Source organism: Mesoplodon mirus, assembly GCF_964341445.2.
Source record: "Mesoplodon mirus genome assembly, chromosome: 2".
In the NCBI taxonomy this organism is placed as follows: Eukaryota; Metazoa; Chordata; class Mammalia; order Artiodactyla; family Ziphiidae; genus Mesoplodon; species Mesoplodon mirus.
The window spans coordinates 127,813,690-127,820,196 of NC_138977.1; positions in this window are offsets into that span (position 1 = coordinate 127,813,690).

Below are 6,507 nucleotides of genomic sequence, written 5' to 3' on the forward strand. Positions count from 1 at the left end.
TTGGTGTCCATATGTTTGTTCTCTACATCTGCGTCTCTATTTCTGCCCTGCAAACTGGTTCATCTGTACCATTTTTCTAGGTTCCACATATATGCGTTAATATATATTTGTTTTTCTCTTTCTGACTTACTTCACTCTGTATGACAGTCTCTAGATCCATCCATGTCTCTAAAAATGACCAATTTCGATCCTTTTTATGGCCAAGTAATATTCCATTGTATATATGTACCACAACATCTTTATCCATTCATCTGTTGATGGGCATCTAGGTTGCTTCCATGACCTGGCTATTGTAAATAGTGCTGCAATGAACACTGGGGTGCATGTGTCTTTTGAATTATGGTTTTCTCTGGGTATATGCCCAGTAGTGGGATTGCTGGGTCATATGGTAATTGTATTTTTAGTTTTTTTAGGAACCTCCATACTGTTCTCCATGTTGGCTGTATCAGTTTACATTCCCACCAACAGTGCAAGAGGGTTCCCTTTTCTCCACACCATCTCCAGCATTTGTTGTTTGTAGAGTTTCTGATGATGCCCATTCTAACTGGTGTGAGGTGATACCACATTGTAGTTTTCATTTGCATTTCTCTAATAATTAGTGATGTTGAGTCCTTTTCATGTGCTTCTTGGCCATCTGTATGTCTTCTTTGGAGAAATGTCTATTTAGGTCTGCTGCCCATTTTTGGATTGGGTTGTTTGTTTTTTTAATATTGAGCTGAATGAGCTGTTTATATATTTTGGAGATTAATCCTTTGTCCATTGATTCGTTTGCAAATATTTTCTCCCATTCTGAGGGTTGCCTTCTTGTCTTGTTTATGTTTTCCTTTGTTTTGCAAAAGATTTTAAGTTTCATTAGGTCCCATTTGTTTATTTTTGTTTTTATTTCCATTACTCTAGAAGGTGGATCAAAAGAGATCTTGCTGTGATTTATGTCAAAGAGTGTTCTTCCTATGTTTTCCTCTAAGAGTTTTATAGTGTCTGGTCTTACATTTAGGTCTTGAATCCATTTTATTTTTGTGTATGGTGTTAGGGAGTGTCCTAATTTCATTCTTTTTTTTTTTTTTTTTTTTTTTTTTTTGCTGTACGCGGGCCTCTCACTACTGTGGCCTCTCCCGTTGCGGAGCACAGGCTCCGGACACACAGGCTCCGCGGCCATGGCTCGCGGGCCCAGCCGCTCCGCGGCATGTGGGATCCTCCGGGATCGGGGCACGAACCCGTGTCCCCTGCATCGGCAGGCGGACTCTCAACCACTGCGCCACCAGGGAAGCCCTAATTTCATTCTTTTACATGTAGCTGTCCAATTTTCCCAGCACCACTTATTGAAGAGGCTGTCTTTTCTCCATTGTATATCCTTGTCGCCTTTGTCATAGATTAGTTGACCATAGGTGTGTGGGTTTATCTCTGAGCTTCCTATCCTGTTCCATTGATCAATATTTCTGATTTTGTGCCAGTACCATATTGTCTTGATTACTGTAGCTTTGTAGTATAGTCTGAAGTCAGGGAGTCTGATTCCTCCAGGTCTGTTTTTATTTCTCAAGACTGCTTTGGCTATTCGGGGTCTTTTGTGTCCCCGCACAAATTTTAAGATATTTGTTCTAGTTCTGTAAAAAATGCCACTGGTAATTTGATAGGGATTGCACTGAATCTGTAGATTGCTTTGGGTTGTATAGTCATTTTCACAATATTGATTCTTCCAATCCAAGAACATGGTATATCTCTCCATCTGTTTCTGTCATCTTTGATTTCTTTCATCAGTGTCTTATAGTTTTCTGAGTACAGGTCTTTTACCTCCTTAGTAGGTTTATTCCTAGGTATTTTATTCTTTTTGCTGCAATGGTGAATGGGATTGTTTCCTTAATTTCTCTTTCTGATCTTTTTTTGTTAGTGTATAGGAATGCAAGAGATTTCTGTGCGTTAATTTTGTATCCTGCAACTTTACCAAATTCATTGATTAGCTCTAGTAGTTTTCTGGTGGCATCTTTAGGATTCTCTATGTATAGCATCATGTCATCTGCAAACAGTGGCAGTTTTACTTCTTCTATTCCAATTTGTATTCCTTTTATTTCTTTTTCTTCTCTGATTGCCGTGGCTAGGACTTCCAAAACTGTGTTGAATAAGAGCAGTGAGAGTGGACATCCTTGTCTTGTTCCTGATCTTAGAGGAAATGTTTTCAGTTTTTCACCATTGAGAATGATGTTTGCTGTGGGTTTGTCGTATATGGCCTTTATTATTTTGAGGCAGGTTCCCTCTATGCCCACTTTCTAGAGAGTTTTTATCACAAATGCGTGTTGAATTTTGTCAAAAGCTTTTTCTGCATCTATTGAGATGATCATATGGTTTTTCTTCTTCAATTTGTTAATATGGTGTATCACATTGATTGATTTGCATATATTGAAGAATCCTTGCATCCCTGGGATAAATCCCACTTGATCGTGGTGTATGATCCTTTTAATGTGTTGTTGGATTCTGTTTGCTAGTATTTTGTTGAGGATTTTTGAATCTATATTCATCAGTGATATTGGTCTGTAATTCTCTTTTTTTGTAGTATCTTTGTCCGGTTTTGGTATCAGGGTGATGGCGGCCTCATAGAATGAGTTTGGGAGTGTTCCTTCCTTTGCAATTTTTGGGAAGAGTTTGAGAAGGATGGGTGTTAGCTCTTCCCTAAATGCTTGATAGAATTCACCCGTGAGGCCATCTGGTCCTGGACTTTTGTTTGTTGGAAGATTTTTAATCACAGTTTCAATTTCATTACTTGTGATTGGTCTGTTCATGTTTTCTATTTCTTCAGACAGGAGAATTTTTATAGGTGACACAGACTTTAGAAAGAATAGCGTACCACATGGAAACATTTCCAACACCCACCAGGAAGAGATAAAGTGTGTTTGTTTTCCTAAAAATAACTATTAAGTTAGCATATTCCTTAGCATGAAATATATTCTAGACACTTGTCATTATAGAAATGGTCAATAATTTGAATCATATCTTTTTGTGAAAGAAAAATGTGTAGCACATCTTTCAGTTCAAATCTTTTAACGACTCTGCCATGAGATAAGCAGTGAGTCATCTGAATGGTACAAAACATTTTCATGGTCACTCTCTGTGATGGTTTTAAAAAAGGTCCGCAAATGTTTTAACAGGCCTCCACGCACAGCTGGAGTTTGTCTCTTGCTCTTCAACCCCAGCAGGTTTTTGTGATCACCATTCAAGACCAATAGAGCAGGACTTATAAGCTAAGTGAGAAAAGACACTGGGGCTTCTGTAGGTGTATCTTGGGCTCTGGGCACCTCCAACCATCGTAGGAGAAGTCTGGCTACCCTGAGGCCACCATGTGCAGATACCAGACAGCAGGAGATCCGGAGGAGTGCCAGCTGTTCCAACCCCAGCTGTTAGATGACTGCAGCCTCATGAGAGACCCAAGCCAGAACTGCCTTGCTGGACAGCACCTCCACTGCTGACCCACTGCAACAGTGAGATAACACAAGTGTGGTTTTATCTACTAAGCTTTGGAGAAATTTGTTACACAACACTAGATACTACACATATAGTAATTCATTTAATTCTCACGATAACCCCATGAGTTATCGTCAGCCCCCTTTAAAAATGAGAGGACAGTGAAGCCTTGAGAGGTTTCAACTCTGTTAGAACATCTGGGATTCAGTCCCCACATAGCCGGACCTCCGAGTCTATGTGCAGTGTCTGCGGCCTCTTGGAAAGAAGAGGGCAAATGCAAGGACCAGAAGCAGTGGAAACAGTAGATCCTGGTGGAAGACTAGATATGGGAGGTGAAGGAAAGGAAGCCTCAAATAGAGCCTGGAGGTTTTGAAGAAACACAGGAAACAAAGTAAGTTTAGGGAGGAGGATTATGAATTTGGATATTGTTTAGTTGGGTGTGTCACTGGTACCTACAAAGGAAGATGGCCCACAGGAATTCGGGGGCAAAGTCAAGGCCCTGGAAGTGCGTTCTGGAATCAAGTGCCTTCTGAAGATGAGATCATAAAGGGAAAGGGTGTTCAGCCAGAAGAGAAGAGGAAGAAGGACAAAGGCTTAGGGAGTGCCTCCTTGTTTAGTTTATGACACACATGACCATTTGTGATTAAGCTCCCAGAGTTTTCAGAATTTTTAAATGCGTGCTATACAGCGTCTGTGGATATATAATGAGATAATAGATTCCACAAAGCAGACAACATTTACTAATCTTACATTTGCATAAGAAGTTTATGAATTGCTGCCTTGAGAAACTGGATGTTCTCTGTCAATAAGCCAAACCTAGAGCAGATGCGATGGCACAGAGACTGGCAGAAATAAATGCTGGGAACACTAATAAACCACTTGTGGATCTCAAGTATCCCACAGAATGAATATATTCATTTCAGGTGAATATCCGGGTTTTGGGAGACTTGACATCTTTTTCACATGGTGGACCTTCTTTAAGAAAATGATTACATGACACCAAAAGCAAAGGCAACAAAAGCAAAAATAAATAAGTGGGACCACATGAAACTAAAAAGCATCTGCACAGCAAAGGAAACCATCAACAAAATTAAAAGGCAACCTATGGAATCACAGAAAAGTTGCAAACCACATATCCAATAAGGAGTTAATATCCAAAATATACAGGGAATTCATGCAACTCAATAGCAAGAGTAAATAAATAAATAATTTAAAAATAGGAAAAGGGCCTGAATAGACATTTTTCCAAAGAAGAAATACCAATGGCCAACAGGTGCATGAAAAGGTGCTCAACGTCACTAATCATCAGGGAAATGCAAATCAAAACCACAGTGAGATATCTCCTCACACCTGTTAGGATTGCTATTATCAAAAAGGCAAGAGACAGCAAATGCTGGCAAGGATGTGGAGAAAAGGGAACACTTGTACACTCTTGCTGGGAATGTAAACTGGTACAGCTACCATGGAAAACAGTATGGAGATACCTCAAGAAATTAAACATAGAATTATCATATGATCCAACAACCCCACTTCTGGGTGTACAAAGGAAACAAAATCATTATCTCAAAGAGATATCTGTACTACCATATTCATTGCAGCCTTTATTCACAATAGCCAAGGTATGGAAACAACCTAAGTGCCCAATGACAAATAAATGGATAAAGAAAATGTGATACACATGTGTGTGCATGCACACACAGAGGAATATTACTGTTTTTTTATATTCATTCATTTTAAAATATTTATTCATTATTTTGCTGCACTTAGTTGTGGCAGGCGGGCTCCTTAGTGGTGGCACGCAAACTCTTCGTTTCGGCATGCATGTGGGATCTAGATCCCTGACCAGGGATCAAACCCGGGCCCCCCTGCATTGGGAGCTTGGAGTCTTATCCACTGCACCACCAGGGAAGTCCCTATTGTCTTAAAAAGATGGAAATCCTGCCATCTGTGAAAACATGGATGAATCTGGAGGGCATCATACTAGGTGAAATAAGCCAGACAGAAGAAAAGTGCTGTATGGTATATTCTTCTGTCAACTTCCCACTGAAAGTTCTTTCTTCTAGGCTGTAACAGTAAACTGGCCACCATGGCTCCATTCCCACATAGCCTTCCCCTCACCACTGGAATTTTAGGCATAAATCTGATGGTCTCACTCACTACCTTGCTTAAATGCTTTCATTAGTTACCCATTGCCTAAATAGTAAAGCTCAAATGTTTTTGTGTGGCTATTCTCATTTTTCTTTCCCTTCCCCAAAATTCCTTCTCCTCCAAATGTGGAAATTCCGTAATTGATCTTTTCTTGTCTATTGATCTTGGGCCGGGCACCTGACTCTAGCCAGGCCACCCTAGACATTTTGACTTGGGACTGACACTCAGTCAATTTCTCTTTGGATGCCTGCAGCATGCAAAAGCTCAGAAGCAGTTACTGGCCATGTTTTCTGCCAAGTGAACCAGAAGAGTGGAGAAATCCAATTATAAGACAGAGAGAGAATGAAGGTGGGCAGCAAAGCTGAGCCCAGAGGTAGGAGACCGAGTCTTCAATCCCAGCTCTTCTTTGGGTCTAGTTGCATCCTTGTCCTGGAGTCTAACGTCAGACAAGTCAGACTCCTGACAATAAATCCCCCCTTGTAGACGAATGTGACCTGAGTTCCTGATACCTGCACCTAAGTCAGTCCTAATTCCACTGTATATGGCGACTTGGCGGTTCAGTCACAACCTGCCTTGCTGGCTTCATCACCCAGTGTTCTGACCACCCCTTCATCTCACTGCACACTCCCTCCTCTGCATCGAAGCCACACGATCACGCCAGTCTCTGTGCTCATCATCCTTTGTATTTGCCTCTTTAGTTACATTTACCACAGTACACTGCAGAATTCCTATTTGTTTATATATTATGTTGTAAGTTCTTCAAGGACAGTCATTCATCTACGTAGCTCACTGCCTAACACAAATGTTTGATAAATCAGGTTATTCCAACAAATGAAGTGAATTAGTATTTGCCACACAGGCTCTAGCAAGTTTGCCCCCCAAAAGATTTGACCAACCTATTGTCTTATT